The sequence below is a fragment of the Lithobates pipiens genome, unplaced genomic scaffold (genome assembly GCF_037356315.1).
Source record: "Lithobates pipiens isolate NorthernLeopardFrog02 unplaced genomic scaffold, aLitPip1_a1.2 Scaffold_18, whole genome shotgun sequence".
NCBI classification, from domain to species: Eukaryota; Metazoa; Chordata; class Amphibia; order Anura; family Ranidae; genus Lithobates; species Lithobates pipiens.
This window is the reverse complement of record NW_027507758.1, coordinates 542,918,455-542,933,590: the sequence shown is the minus strand read 5'-3', so window position 1 is coordinate 542,933,590 and position 15,136 is coordinate 542,918,455. Positions and strand designations below refer to the sequence as shown.

Sequence of the window (15,136 nt, the reverse complement as noted above, 5' to 3'; positions counted from 1 at the left end):
TTTGTTACATAAAGCACTATTGGTTGGCATTTTATGTTGATTGGAGCTTATTTGCCAGGTTGGACAGGTTCATTCTAGACTAGAAAATCTCCAGTCCCCTTGCTAGCCCCTAACCTATTCTAAGTGGCAGGCACCCAAGGTGTTTACAGCTTTGATGTTGAGATCATGTCCGAAGCTGCATACCCATGCCCAGTAACTTCACATAGATTTGATTGGGTCCTTACTCCAATAATACAGGAATCAAGTGATATATGGTACTTTTTATATATATATATATATATATATATATAGTGGTATGTGTGCAGAAAATCAGGCACTGCTCATCACCTGTCCAATACAGTCCCAACAGTGAAGCATGATGGAGACAGCAGTGGGGGTTTTTTTCAGCTGCAGGGACAGGACGACTGGTTGCAATCGAGGGAAAGATGAATGCTGCCAAGTACAGGGATATCCTGGAGGAAAACCTTTTCCAGGTTGCTCAAGACCTCAGACTGGTCCGAAGGTTTACCTTCCAACAAGACAATGACCCTAAGCACACAGCTAAAATAATGAAGGAGTGGCTTCACAACAACTCAGTGACTGTTATTGAATGGCCCAGCCAGAGCCCTGACTTAAACCCAATTGAGCATCTCTGGAGAGACCTAAAAATGGCTGTCCACCAACATTTACCATCCAATCTGACAGAACTGGAGAGCAAGGAGGAATGGCAGAGGATCCCCAAATCCAGGTGTGAAAAACTTGTTGCATCTTTGCCAAAAAGACTCAAGGCTGTATTAGATCAAAAGCATGGTTCTACTAAATACCGAGCAAAGGGTCTGAATACTTAGGACCATGTGATATTTCAGTTTTTCTTTTTTAATAAATCTGCAAAAATGCCAACAATTCTGTGTTTTTCTGTCAATATGGGGTGGGTGCTGTGTGTACATTAATGAGGAAAAAAGATGAACTTAAATGATTTTAGCAAATGGCTGCAATATAACAAAGAGTGAAAAATTTAAGTGGGTCCGAATACTTTCCGTCCCCACTGTATGTGTGTGTATATATATATATATATATCAGCCATAACTTTATGACCACCCACCTAATATTGAGTAGCGCCTCCTTTTTCCGGTAAAACAGCCCTGACCTGCTGAGATGGACACCACTAGACCTGTGATGGTATGCTGTGGTATCTGGCCCCAAGCCTTTTTGTAGAAGAACCTTTAAGTCCTGTACATTGCAATGTGGGGACTTCATCGATTTTGACTTGTTTTTCCAGTAGATCCTACAGATGCTCGATTGGATTGAGATCTGGAGAATTTGGAGGCCCAGTCAACATTTCAAGCTTATGTTCCTTAAACCATTCTTCAACCATTTTTGGAGTGTGGCAGGGCCACTGTCATCCGGAAATACAGTTTCCATGAAGAGGTGTACTTGGTCAGCAGTAATGTTTAGGTAGGTGGTATGTATCAAGTAACAGCCACATGAATGGCAGGACCCAAATTTTCCCAGCAGAACATTGCCCAAAGCATCACACCCACCCCCAAATCCTGGTGCCCTCTCTACCCCAGATAAGTGACGCAGATGTACCCAGCAGACCAGTGCTTTATTTTGACCTAAGCCGACAAGGCACAGGCCTAGGATGGCACTTTGCAGGGGGGCTGCAAAAAAGACACCCCCCTTCCTTCCAAGTCTGCCCATTCACTGCTGGGGTTGCTGGCTGCAGCATTCAGAGAGTGTCTCTCTCATAGAGCAGACTCTGTATGAGTTGACAGTTCTCCCCTCCGCACAGACAGGAGAGCAGAGATAGAGAGAGCTTGTCAGTTTCTCCTCCTGTGTTGTGGTCCCAGACTCCCAGGTGCACATGGAGACACAGAGTCTGTCAGATTGTGGCTTCAGCAGGCAGACTCAGCTATATTCTGTATATCCTGGAGGGGGTGAGACCATTCCTCCTCACTGTCTCTCTTTGCAAACATCATGCCATAGGTTATCTGTGCTCCAGCTTTCCCACTTTGTTTCTCCTAACATACTGTTATCTGAAATGGGGACTCTTTGGCAGGTAACCCTCTGTGTGTCCTTGGTGCTAGGAGAATGTGCTTCTCTACTTTGCTTCAATGGAAACATGTACACTGCTGCTTACCTAGATGGTTAACTCTTTACAGCTTAACATCTGCTGGCTGGTGCTTGTATATGTGGTTACCTTTCTACATGTATGGCTAATGATGCCTTCTGGCATATGAAGAAAAAGTGTAATTTCTCAATATAGATCAGTCTGTATTTTTAGTATCCATCCTGCTGACTACATTATAATCCCCTTTCACACGATCGACCCGATCAAATCTGCCTGTCTGTTTTTTAGGTGGATCCAAGTGGGCCACCCATTAACTTCTGTGGGCAGGGGGATGTCAACCGAGATGTGTCCACTGACATCCGCCTACCATCCAATCCGAAAAGATCAGTTTAAAACAGACAAATGGCAGTACGTTTGCCATCCATCCAGCGGATGGGATCAGATGAAAATGGACAGGCGGTCCATTTTCATCCAATCTTCCTAGAGAACAGCAGGACTCTGACAGGTCCATCTCTGCACAGTGAGCGGAGTGACCTTTCTTCCGCCTGCTCAGTGAGGATCAATGGATTAATGCCCCGCTGAGCTAGCAGAGTCCATCCAACGGATCCGCCCTGTATGAACCCAGCCTAAGCCCTTGTACACACGGTCGGAGAATCTGTCGGAATGCGTCTGATCGGAGCGTGTCGTCAGATAATCCGACTGTGTGTGGTATGCCTCGGACTGATTCTGTCCGAATCTCCGTCCGACCCAATTTTCCAACATGTTGGAAAGATTTCCCGACCAACTGGGCCGGACGGACCTAATCCGATCATGTGTAGAGCATTTTCATCGGACCAAGTGCCACATGCTCACATTCAAATTCCGACACGGAATCGCTCGTTCAGGTAAAACTACTGCTCGTAAGCGATATAGCATATTCGTCACGCTGCAATGTTAAAAAATCATTCATCAAGCGCATTCTCTTGTTCTTTACAATGCTGCAAGAACCAACTTCTTTTGATGCTTATAGTCACACACACTTCTCCCGAACGGATTTCATTACTCTTTTTTAACCATTTCAGTAATACAATTTTAGTTTGTGTCACATCTACACAATGTTTGATTTGTTTTTGTTTTTTTTGGGATGTTTTTTTTTGGGGGGGGGGGGACTTCCCTAAAAATCTCCTTTAACCACTTGCTTACTGGGCACTTAAACCCCCCTCAGTCCCAGACCAATTTTCAGCTTTCAGCGCTGATGCACTTTGAATGACAATTGCGCGGGCATACAGCACTGTACCCAAATTAAATTTTTATCATTTTTTTCCCACAAATAGAGCTTTCTTTTGGTGGTATTTAATTACAGCTGGGAGTTTTATTTTTTGCTAAACAAACAAAAAAAGATGCAAAAAAAAAAAAAATCATGTTTAATAGTTTGTTATAAAATTTTGCAAACAGGTCATTTTTCTCCTTCATTGAAGTGCGCTGATGAGGCGGCACTGATAGGCTGCACTGGTGGGCACTGATAGGCTTCATTGGTGGGCACTGATAGGCTGCACTGGTGGGCACTGATAGGCATAGTTAAGGCGGCACCGATGGGCACAGATAAGGTGGCACTGATGGGCACAGATAAGATGGCACGGATGGGTGGCACAGATGGGTGGCACTAAGGGGCACTGATAGGTACCACTGATAGATGGGACTGATGGGCACTGATAGGTGGCACTGATAGGTGGCTCTGATAGGTGGCACTGATGGGCGGCACTGCTGGGCACTGATGGGCACTGGTAGATGACACTGATGGGCACGGATATGTGGCACTGGGGTGCAGCACCTTTGTTGAGGCAAATTGTGGGCACTGCTGGGTGGCACTGTGGGCACTGCTGGGTGGCACTGTGGGCACTGCTGGGTGGCACTGACGGGGGCACTTATTTTTGTATCATCTTTATTGATGAGGGGGCAGGTGGGCACTGGCAGGGGGCAGGTGGGCACTGGCAGGGCTGGCCGTGATCGGGACTGATGTCCCGATCACGGCCGCCGGTGATCGGCTTTTTTTTTTCTCCTCGCGCTGTCAGCGCGAGGAGGAATAATAGCCGATTACCGGCTCCGTTATATCACATGATCAGCTGTCATTGGCTGACAGCTGATCACGTGATAAGGGGTCGGGATCGACCCCTTGCTCTGATCGGTGATCAGGCGAGTCTCATAGACAATGAGACGTAGCCGTCTCATTGTCTATAGACGTAGTCCCGGAAAAGGAGATCCGTGCTGTAGCCGTCATTCGGCTATAGCGCGCGTCCCAAGTGGTTAAAGACACTTTGCTCATTTATCCTTATTTTTTTTTTATTTTGTGTAAACTTACAACAACAACATTATTTGATTTTTGAGATTTTGTTTTTCTTTTTTAATCTACAGGATGTTGTTTAGTGTTAACACCCCTTGTTATTTATTTCACTTTGTTTTTTGGAAATGTACCTGCCTGCTCACAAATAAACTGGCCTTTTGGAAGGAAAACACATACGCAAGTATTTCATCCAAACAAAAATTACCTTTATTTTGGTGTCAGTAACAAATAAAGAGGGAGGCAGCAATGTTGAAACTGGGGAGATTTGTGAAGCCTTTGGCCCCCAGGGCACACATCAAATATTTCAAAGCAAAAATTGGTGGCCTGAGGAGTACATATCTGAGGTAGAGCAGAATCGTTCCGGATTCACCCCGTATTTCATGTAGCTTTACTCAAACCAGCCATCCTGGATCCCTTTGACAGCCGGAGGATTGCCCCACCTGAACCTGTAATCATAGACGGTGAAGTCGAGTACGAGGTGGAATCTATCTTGGACTGTAGGCGTAGACGGAATCAAGTTCAATTCCTGGTGAAGTGGAAAGGGTACGGACCTGAAGAAAATTCTTGGGAACCTGAATCCAACATTCATGCCAGGAGACTGATTCTTGCCTTTAAAAGGGCCCATCCTAGTAAAATGGCTCAATTGGGCATCCGGAGGCTGCCCCTTGGGGGGGGCAATGTCATGGTCGTTCCCGAGTTCCAGCGGCCCATGGAAGACCTATCCACAGAATTGGTCCGTTGAGCGCTAATAGGTCTTCCCGGGCCCGCGTTTCACGTGGGCGCGCGCGGGCACGCCGTGCGACCGTTCTTGGCGCCCAGAGGGCTTCTTAAGAGATCCGTTCTAGTGGCCCGGTGCTGTTCTGTCTACAGCGTTCCTGTGAGTTACCTCTGCTAAACCTGATTGTTCCTGTCTCTGATCTACCCGGCTTGTTCCTGATTACCCCTGCCTGCTGCCAGCCTTGACCCTCGGACTTCCTGACCACGCTTCTGCCTTCTCCTTCGGTACTTCTGCTGCCTGCCCGTTGACGACCCGGCCTGTGTTTGACCCTGCTGTTGCCTGCTGATCCAGTTTGTCTTCTGTGACCGCTGCTGCCTGTTGCCCGCCTGCCAGCCGTTCCTGTGTGACCTCCTGCACCTGCTGCCAGCCGCTGACTGCTCTCCAGCTGTTCCAGAACCACCTGCCTGCACCCGCTGCTGTCTGACACCAGCTCCAGGACCAAGCCTACCTACACGGACTTGGCACTTGTGCCCTCTGACCTCTAGAGTCCCTGTTCCCACTCTCAGGGGATCTCGAGCCAGAGGCTTACGAGAGGCCGCTCCCTGCACTCCGGGCTCCTTCCACCAGGTACGTGACATAGAGGCTGGAAAATTGGTGAGTACGTCTAAACACCACCTCCTCGCTAGACAATTACACAAATGCCTCCCTCTGCTGCTCTGATTGAAAAAGACTGCCACTCTGAAAAGCAATCCACACATGAATTGACAGGCGGTGAGGAGGCTATATGCTGCCTCCTCACCACCTGTATTAAACCCCTAAATGCTGCAGAACTGACCCTTTTATTTGAATGGGTTGCATTTAGTAGTAGTGGGTTATAATTCTTGAAAGTAGGTGCGTAAATTATGACAGGCTTGTAGGGGCCCCAGTCCATTACTTTGCCCAAGGTCCCATGATGCTACTAAGATGGCCCTGGATGTGTGGGCGGGAAGTTTAAAGCCCAGCAGCCAGAAGAAAGCTGCCAATAACATATGCGTTCCCATCCATCCACTGTGTGATGGCCACTGGTGAGGTTGTGCTGATGGGCACTGGTAAGGCGACACTGATGGACACTGGTGATTCGGCGCTGATGGGCACTGATAAGCGGCGCTAATGGGCACTGATGAGGCTGCATTGATGGGCACTGGTGAGGCTGCATTGATGGGCACTGGTGAGGCTGCATTGATGGGCACTGGTGAGTCTGCATTGATGGGCACTGATAAGGCTACATTGATGGGCACTGATGAGGCTGCACTTGGTACCCACTTTTAATGTATAGAGAGAAAGAGGTGGAGCTTAAAGAGGACAGGGTTTTTGCTTACATATGGCAGGGTGGGTGGTCCTAAACAGGAAGGGCTGTGACATTTACTGGAAGGGGTGGGTCACATATAAATTAGGGGGTGCATGAGTTTAGTCAGGCCTAGGGCAGCACAAAACCTAAATACACCACTGCAGCAGATCACGTGGTGTAAAATAAAACGTGATTCACCAGACCAGGCCACCTTTATCCATTGCTCTTTAGTCCAGTTCTGATGCTCATGTGTCCATTTTAGGCACTTTTGTTGACTGACACAGGTCAGCATGGGAACCCTAACCATTCTGTGGCTACATTGCCCATACACCATGCAATACCAATTTGTTCAGCTTTTACTACAACAACCACTTGTAGTGCAAAGTGGATTTGCCTTTAGTAAATCAACCCCAATGTCCTTATTCAAAGGGCAATTTGAGGAAGGAATGATGGAAAAAGGTGAAGAACCACCTTAACCTTGTGAAACACTGGGTAAGGTTTATGACAAGATAATGCTGCCATTTCAGGCACACCCTGCGAACAGAGGTGATAGCCACCATAAGACCACTCTCCAAGACAGAGTAGTTCCTGCTCAACCCCCGTGAAAGGAGGCCGGACCCGGAGCCACCGAGAAAGAACGAGGATGAATGCCCAGTTACTCACACCAGGATATATGCGCTTTCCACATCTGGAGGTAGAACCTCCTAGGAGGTAGACTCCCTAGCCGTCAGCAGCGTCGGAACTACAGCACCTGTCTCATCACAACCAGGCCGTTAAAACCAGTGCCTCTAATGCAGAATGGAAGAACGGCCCTTGGGCATCCTCCCGGAGAGGCAGTCGCCAAGGAACGTCGTGACCAGGCGCACCCGGTTGGCATACCCAGACTGACGGGACCCAATAGAATGACCGGAATCCCCACGGCCGTGATCCTGCGCAAAAGCCACAGCAGAAGCTGGAGAGGAGGAAAGGTGTAGAGCAAACGTTACCGGCCCCATGGGCCACCAGAGGATTCCATGACCTTGCCAGAAACCATCGTACCATTCTATTGAGCCAGGACACAAATGGATGTACCTCAGGAGTGCCCCATCGGAGACATATCCAATGAAACACGGCCCGGTAAAGGGCCCACCCCGCGGTCCAGCCCTAGCCGACTGAGGCATCTGCCTGTCAGTATTCCACTCCTGGAATGCGCACATCGGAGAGGGCTGGAACGAGATGTTCTGCCCATCAGAGGATACTCCCAACTGCCAGGGCTGCCAACACCCTATTCGGCCCACCCTGGTGATTGACATAAGCCACCGCTGTTGCATTGTCTGACTGGATGCATACCGGGAGCCCTCAAAGTCAATCCGTCCATTATCCAGACATAGTCTGATTGCTAGAAGTTCCAGGATATTACTCGGTGTCAGGATTCCACCAGCGTACAATGACCTTGAGCAGAGCTCAGTCCCAGGACACCTCCCCACCCGGATAGACTGGAATTGGTGGTCACCCTGTTCAATACAAGGGGAGAAAGGTTTTACCCTGCCGAAGAACCAGAGAGCGAAACCACCAGACCAGGGAACCTCTGGTTTCCTGGCTCAGCCGAATACAATTGTCCAGAGACCTTGGGCACTTATCCCATTATGCCAGGATCTCCCTGAAGGGCGCTTGTATGTAACTGTGCAAATGGAAACTCCTCAAAAGGTAGATACCATCAGACCCAACACCCACATGTGGGCCTGCAAGGAGGCCCACCTGCCGGACAACAGTAAAAGAAAATGCAGCATGCAAAATCTGGAGTTTATCCAGGGGAATTAACACTCTGACCAGAGCTGAAACCCGGGTCAGGCTCAGATAAATCAATGTTCTGGAAGGGTCCAAAGCAGACTTCAGATAGTATAGAAGCCAACTGAAATCTGTCAAGGTCTGTATGGGAGCTATGTTGTCCCTTGGGGTAGTTGAGGACTCGCAGAAGAAGATCGTCCAGGCAGCCCAGGACCGCAACACCCCACTGAAGTAACCATGGCAGATCCGAGGCCAACACCTCGTGAACACCCGAGGAGAGGTGGCAAGACCAAAGGGCAACACTACGCGCTGATAATGCTCAGCACCCACAGCAAAACGTAGAAAGGGCAGGGTCAGGGCACATAGTGGAATGCGTAAGGAAGCATTCGTGATGACGATAGAAGCCAGAAAGTCCCCATGATGAAGGGGAACCACCGCCGTGCGGACGGACACCCTCCTGAACTTCTATACCCACAGCAGGCAGGTAAGGGCCTTGAGGTCCAGAATTGGATGTACCATGCCTTCCAACTTTGGACTGTGAACAGGTTTTAATAAAACTCCTGAAACGCTTAGGGACATTACTAGAGGTCGACCGATACATCAGCCGATATTTGTCCTTTTTTAAGAAATCGGCATTGGGAGATTTTTTGTGCAAAAATCGGCCAATTACCTCCCTTCCCCACACTCCACTGAGCAGGCTCTGGGGTGGGCGGGACCCAGGGTGGGCAAATATCAAATACCAGCAAATGGGATGGGACCTGAGCGGGCCGCTATGTGTATGTGGCCCCGGCTACTTTCTTAAGCAGCCCAATCATTGGCTGGTGTTTGATAGCTGCAGGGTCCCACCCACCCTGACATCACGCTGAATTCTGACAGCTGGTCTCTGCATTTAGTTACATTTAGACCCCTTTCACACTAGGGCGTTTTGCAGGCGCTATAGCGTTAGAAATAGCGCCTGCAAAACGCCCTAAAGAAGCTGTACCATTGTCTGTAGTGTGAAAGCCCCGAGGGCTTTCACACTACAGCGGTGCGCTGGCAGGACGTCAGAAAAAGGTCCTGCCAGCAGCTTCTTTGGAGCGGTGAAGAAGCGGTGCGATTACCGCTCCTCCACCGCTGCTGCCCATTGAAATCAATGGGGCAGCGCTGTTTTAACCCTTTCGCGGCCACTAGCGGGGGGTAAAAGCGCCCCGCTAGCGGCCGAAATGCGCTGCAAATCCGGTGGTAAAACGACGCTAAAAATAGCGGCATTTTACCGCCGACGCAAGGTGCAGTGTGGTGTGAAAGGGGTCATAGTGTAACCGAAACTGACAAATTATTCAGTATGAAACCTGCCAGTTCCAACCAGTGCCACCTGCCAGTGCCAACCAATGCCACCTGGCAGTACCAACCAGTGCTAACTGCCAGTGCCACCTGCCAGTGCCAATCAGTGCAAACTGCCAGTGCTACCTGCCAGTGCCAACCAATGCCACCTGCCAGTACCAACCAGTGCTACCTATCAGTGCCACCTGCCAGTGCCAATCAGTGCAAACTGCCAGTGCCAACCAATGCCACCTGCCAGTGCAAATCAGTGGCAACCAGTGCCACCTGCCAAAAAAGAAAAATTGGCTTAAAAAATCGGCATCATATATCGGCCGGCCTGATTTCTAATTATCGGCATCAGTCAAAGAAAAAGCCAAATCGTTTGACCTCTAGACATTACACTCTGAAGTAACAGGGCTTGCACAGTCCCACAAGGAGAACTGCAAACGGTCCGGCGACAGAGGCACATTGGAAGCAAAAAAAAAAAAAAAACTATGTTTGGGGAACAAGGCCGGAAATCTATCTTGTAACTGGACAAAATCAAAACGCGTAATAATGTCATCCAGGGGAGCCCCCCACAATACATGTCTAAGCACTACTGTGGAAACAGAGTTCAGCAACCAGGGGAACTGCGGCCAAGAGGGATAGGAGACAAACTGCAGCACCTAGACCAACAGGTCCGCTGATGCAGCAAAGGCAGGGGGTTTCTGTTCCCCCTCCAGGTATGTCAGCTGGATCTTTAGAAGCCAGAAATTCCTCTATTGGAATCATGGTTGCCTTGAGCAGCCTAGAGACAGGGAGGTCCACTACTGGTGGAACAGTCCACTTCTCAAGGAGGGGCTCCTCAAAGGGGTACCTCACAGCAAGCGTTTTTGGAAGCACAAAGGGGCACTTTGGACACTCCCAGTCTTCATGGACAAATTTGGCAAAATAAGAGGGAGAAGAGAACGCTTTCGCCGTGCAAGACGGCTTATGGGTGCCAAAGGGGAACCGGCCCTCCGCCGCAGCCACTGCTGCATCCCCCCATCTTGAAAAGTTCCCTCACAGATGTAAGAAGTGTGACAACCAGTGCCTTTTCATGCACCACTGCAGTTGTGGAGGAATCATCCTCACTCCCTGACAGGAAAGGGAGCGTGGCCACCAACCCGCAAGGTGGGCAACGTCCGTGGCCACAGAGCCAGATGTAGGATCGTTGGAGACAGAGGAGGTTGGGGAGGGCGGGGGTACCATTTACTGGGCTATATGCCTAAGCACCACCACAAAAAATGCAGGAGGGGCCACCAACTGAGACCCCCCACCCAAGGCCGCACAAAGGACGTCAACCAAGGCCCCTCACAGGACACACAGACCAAGGTCTCCCACAGGGGTCGCTGACCGAGGCCCCTCACAGGGGGATGCTGAAAAAAGGGCCCCGCACAGGGGGTGCCGACTGATGCTGCCCACACAAGGCACCACTGAGGCCCCTCACAGGGGCCCAGGTCGAGGCCTCACACAGGGAGTGTCAGGAGCACCCACGCCAGGCCCACCTAATGGACCCCCAAAAGGAGATCGCACTCAGAGCCCCCACAGCGCTGCTCCTCTGGTAGGAGGAGGCCACAAGGCCTAGCAGGTCACAAAAGCTGTGGCCTAAATTATCGGCCACCGGCCATGAGTGTGTGGCCCACGGGGAAGCTGACCAATCCGAGCAGCTGACTGGAGGATGGACACCCAAAAACAGAAAACGGTGTGCTCCACTGCCCAGCCAGCACCTGGTCGGTAGGCCTCAAATCTGCAGCCTAAATTACGGGAGGACTTGCCGAGTTTGGAACACGTCCAGAGAAGGAGAGGAGGGGGCCCCGTAGTTACCGATCCAGCAAAATGCTCCCAGACAGATCCTCTCGCTGCCGAAGTGGGGGGGGCTGTCGGCCATGAGGAACGCTGCGACTCAGGCCCAGACCCGGTTGTATGCGACCTTATAAGATGTTTAATGCCCGGTCTGCATGCGCTCGCTGGCCAGACTGAGGAGACCACTGGATCTTAGCATCCAGCCCGTCGCCCAGCCCGGCAGTTGATTGTAGATCTCACCGTAGGAAAATCCAGGAAAAAAGAAAATAACAAACAAAAAAATTCCCAGGACTAGAGATCCCAGCAGGGAACTAGGTCCTTACTCCTGACTAAGCAGGAAAAAAAACTTAAGGCCTATAGCGGGGGGGAGGGGGTGTATACCACCTAGGACTGCCCATAGGTGTAGCCAAGTCTTTTTTTTCTGCCTAGTGTCCTACTCCTATAGGGGGCGGTATAACCCTATGGTTCTGAATAATGAAGCGCTATGTCTGTCAATGAACGAAAGTAAAAATAAATTTCTCTATCGACTATTTGGCAGTATCTGCCAAACCATGAAAAAAGACCCGCAGATCATGACTTCAAATCACTTTGAATGTTTTGAAGGATCGCAAAGGTAGTTTTTGATATATAAGTCAGATATTTTGAAGGGTAATTGGATCCCAAGATACGTGATCGAATCGCGACTCCATCTGAATGGGAAGTTCGCTTGACATTGTGCGAGCGTCTTTCTGTAAGGATATATTCAGTGCTTCTGATTTCAAAAAGTTTATTTGTAGGTTGGTCAAGGTTTTAAATGTGGCAAATTTTTTTAGCACGTTTGGTAACATAATATGTGTCTCTGTCAGAAATAGGAGGATGTCCTCTGCAAAAGCGGCTAGCTTAGGTTGGATTCACACCTATGCAGTTTTAGTGCTTTTTGCATTTTGCAGATTTGCCCTAGAGTCCATATAACATGGTTTCCTATGGAACACGTTCTGTAGTGCAAATCTGCAAAATGCAAAAAGCACTAAAAATGCATAGGTGTGAATGCAGCCTTATAGGTAGTCTTGGAGATCGAGACACCTTTGATATTGGGGTTAGACCTGAGGAGTTGAAGTAGAGGTTCAAGGGTGAGGACAAATAATAATGGGGAGAGAGGGCATCCCTGACATGTACCGTGTGTCATTTATATTGTCAATAAAAAAATGGGTTTATGAGACTTGCAAATCATTGCATTTTGTTTTTATGTAGATTTTACACAGCATCCCAACTGCTTTTAAATTGGGGTTGTAATTCTGGTAAATAAAAGCTAATTTTTATTTAATGTAGCTGTAATGCCCAATGAAGTTCAAGCTGTATCCAGCCACTTGCAAAATTCCAATTCTGGTGGGACTTCTCCATTAACAAGCTATTCTTTGGCCCAGTGCTTTATAATTCACTGGCCCTCATTAATCCCAGACATTCTACCGACGTCATTTTCTTTGACCCAGTATTTGAGAGGATGAGGATGTACTTTTTGTTACAAACAAAAATGAAAATACAGACTCTGATCGTCGTTTTATTCCATTTTCCCAGGAATACACCATTCAATTATTTCAACAATTAAAAGGACTTTCTGTGAAATACTGAATAATTTGTGTTTACTTTATGGAAACCAGTTAAGTTTTAAAGTGAATCGTATTAAAAGAAAAGATCACACAAATCATCTTTTGCATCTTGTGCCTGATTAATTCTTAAAGTGATACTAAAGTCTTGTTTTTTTTCTGTATAAATGACAAACATGGTATACTTACCTGCTCTGTGCAGTTAGGTTTGCACAGAGCAGCCCAGATCCTCCTCTTCTTGGGTCCCTCGCCTGTGCTCCTGGCCCCTCCCTCCTGTTTTGTTCCCCCACAGCAAGAAGCTTGCTATGGGGGGGCACCCGAGCCAGCCGCAGCTCTGTGTGTCCATTTAGACACACAGCCACAGTTTAGCCCTGCCTCTCTCTCTCTCTCCTGATTGGTTAACTGACTTTGAGTGACAGCAGCAGGAGCCAATGTCACCACTGCTGTGTCCCAGCCAATCAGAAGGGAGAGTCCCGGACGGCCGAGGCACTTGTGCACATCGCTGGATAGAGATGGGGCTCAGGTAAGTATTGGGGGGCTGCTACACGCAGTTTCTGCCTTTACATCCACTTTAACCACTTAAGCCCCAGACCAATTTGCAGCCAAAGGACCAAGCCCCTTTTTGCGATTCGGCACTGCGTCGCTTTAACTGAAATTTGCGCAGTCGTGCGATGTGACTCCCAAACAAATTTGGCGTCCTTTTTTTCCCACAAATAGAGCTTTCTTTTGGTGGTAGTTGATCACCTCTGCGGGTTTTATTTTTTGTGCTATAAACAAAAATAGGCCTCAGTTTAGGCCGATACGTATTCTTCTACATATTTTTGGTAAAAGAAATCGCAATTAGCGATTATTGATTGGTTTGTGCAAAAGTTATAGCGTTTACAAAATAGGGGATAGTTTTATACCATTTTTATTATTTATTTTTTTTACTAGTAATGGCGGCGATCAGTAATTTTTATTGTGACCGGGACATTATGACGGACACATCGGACATTTTTGACAAATTTTTGGGACCATTGTCATTTATACAGCAATCAATGCTATTTAAATGCATTGATTCCTGTGTAAATGACACTGGCAGTGAAGGAGTTAACCACTAGGGGGCAGTGTAGGTGTTATGTATGACGTTATGTGTTTTTTTTTATTGTAGGGGGTGTGGCCTGGCATGTGACATCCCTGATCGTCTTTCCCTATAAAAGGGAAGAGACGATCGGTGACAGCCACAGTAGGAAGCACGGGGAGAGGTTTGTTTACACAGACCTCTCCTCGTTCTGCAGCTCATTGAACCCGATCGCGGGACACCAGCGGCGATCGGGTACGCTGGTCCCGCGGCCATGGTCACGAAGCTCAGGACCGGGTCGGGAGCGCGCCGCCGGCGGCGCGCTCCCGTCCCACGGCTGGGCACATAAAAAGCCTAGCCATGCCATTCTACGGATGTATATGTGCAGGAGGCAGCCCTTAAGTGGTTAAGATGCATGGAATACCTGAGCCAGAGCATGCTAATATTTAGTGGTGTTCTGTATGTCCAAAAAAACTATGCTAAGAATGGTCTTTAAGTGCTTGGTCAGTTAGATTAAATGCAGGATATTTAACCACTTCACATCCCAGCTATAGTAATATGACACCTGCAGATGGAATCTCCCATCCTGGGTGGGCGTCATATGACATCCTCCCTTTGCCGGCCATCTAGGGGGCACGCGTGCCCACCACGTCGCTCGGGACACGGTGCGCCTGCCGGTGGCCACAATGTCTGCCGGGCTCCCGCTATTGCCCGGGAACACAGCAGGACCGTTGATCTGTGTGTATAAACACACAGATCCACATCCTGTCAGAGGAGAGGGGACCAATGGCGTGTTCCCAGTACAGAGGAACACAGATCGGTCTCCTCTCCTTGTGAGTCCCCTCTCCCTACAGTTAGAATCACTCCCAGGGAACATAATTAACCCCTCCCTAGCCCCCTAGTGTATATATACTCATCACAGGTAGTCATAATGAGAATTTAAAGCAGAGATGTATCCTTCAAGGAAAGAGAAACGGCCCACAAAGATGCACACCCACCGGGAATAGGTATGGTAAGTATTGGGTATTGTTTTAGTGGTTTTTAGATCGGCCTATGAGCCGTTAGCAAGAATTGGATTGGATATCCTATTATGGCGGCTGTATATTTAGGAGGATTTGACAGGTCCAATCACATGATCACCTGATGACGTCGGACGTTTCTGGTGACACACGTCAGGTCGGTTAATGC

At 48.7% G+C, this 15,136-nt stretch overlaps 1 protein-coding gene across 1 annotated transcript in view; it reads left to right on the top strand.

Annotated features, from left to right (window-relative positions):
• LDAH (lipid droplet associated hydrolase) overlaps positions 1–15,136 on the top strand; it is a 351,093-nt gene that overhangs the window by 260,698 nt on the left and 75,259 nt on the right. The gene's annotated exons all lie outside the window — the stretch shown is intronic.